This window comes from Carlito syrichta, unplaced genomic scaffold (assembly GCF_000164805.1).
Source record: "Carlito syrichta isolate Samal-C Ts95f unplaced genomic scaffold, Tarsius_syrichta-2.0.1 Scaffold136033, whole genome shotgun sequence".
NCBI classification, from domain to species: Eukaryota; Metazoa; Chordata; class Mammalia; order Primates; family Tarsiidae; genus Carlito; species Carlito syrichta.
Window position 1 is genome coordinate 55,968 of NW_007080129.1, and position 1,550 is coordinate 57,517.

Sequence of the window (1,550 nt, forward strand, 5' to 3'; positions counted from 1 at the left end):
TCGTGCAGGGCTCCTCCGCCTTTCCTCCCAGGCCGGCCTGAAGTGCGCCCACCGAGGTCCCTGGTGCTGGGCCTCTTGCGCGGTCTCGGTGCCCGGCGCGGTGCCAGCACAAGGCAGGTGCTCCTTGAGCCGGTCGCAGCTGTCCCGGACTCCTGGCAGCATCAGAACAGAAACGATGAAGAAACTGTCCAGACAAAAGCCACCGCCGTGGCCACGGCAGCTTTAGCCGCGATGGCAAGTGTGCGGCCTGACCTTAAAAGGACACGCCATCCCGCCTCAGAAGGAAGCGTGCTGCGCGCAGGTGGGCCTGGGGAACAGGCGGCTACGAGAGGCCGCAGCGTGTGGTCCCATTTACAGGAGGCCGGTGGAGGTTGCCGGGGGCGGGCCTGACTGGCTGCTCACGTGCAGGCTTCTTTCTTGAGGTGGTGAACTTGGCCTGGAGTGAGACAGTTTTGGTGACTGCACGGCTTGTTAATATACTAACACCATCGAGTTGTGGCTTTTTAAAGGGAGAATTTCATGACACGTGTGTTACATCTCAATATGGCAATTATTTCACAGAGGAAAAGAAGAGGGTTGAATCCCTGAACTCCCAGGCCTCTGTGCCCAGAGGAGTCTGTGCACCTACTAACCTGAGCGGCCTATCTCTGCAGTGCCCCCTTCCCGGCTACATAGCCGGCCTCTCCTTCTGCTCACCTGACCCTTGCTGTCAGCCCAAAACCATGTTGCTGAGGACGCCACCTCAACCCCACAGATGTTCCCTATCTCACGCCTCCTGCTTCACTGAGAACACTGGACCCTCAAGCTTCCACAGACTATCACATAGCATAGCTGCCAGGCAGGCACCCAGCCCCAGGCTTGTGGCTTGCTCCGAGGCAGCAATCCAGCAGTTCCCTCTGTCTCCCAAAGCATGATTTTGTTCTGTCTACTGGATCATTCTCATTCGCATATGAGAGTACTATTCCTCCCATCCTAACAAATCCCTTCTGTTTATCTGACTACCCTCACCCACCTGTTGCATTTTTTGCTCCCCTTGGCAGCAGAATTCCTAGAAAACTCTGTCCACTCACCCTGTGCCTCCTTTTCTTCCCCACTAAGCCTGTGTACAATGAAGAAACCTGTCTCTAGTGGTGTTAAAAACACAAATCCAGCCCCCTCTATTATGCTGCCTGGGGGTGCCCTGTCAGCCCTCAAGCACTACAGGACAGTGCCTGTGCTGCCCACCCACTGCTCTCCATGTCCACTGATGGACACACATCCTTTTGTTCACTTGGGCCAGTACCCTACCTCACGTGGACTTCTTCCTCCCATCCCACGTCCGTTCAGTTTGCAATTCTGAACAGCCCTGTCTTCAGAATATATTCAGATATGAGCACATCCCAGCCACCCCCCTCGAGGGGCAGGTCACAGCAGTTACCTCATATTTCCACTTCTGCCCTTGTATCCCTAGAATCCAACCATGCAGCAACCAGAGTGACCCTTGAAAGGCTCCCCTGCCGGGCTCGGTGGCTCAGCCTGTAATCCTGCGCCTTTGGGAGGCTGAGGTGAGT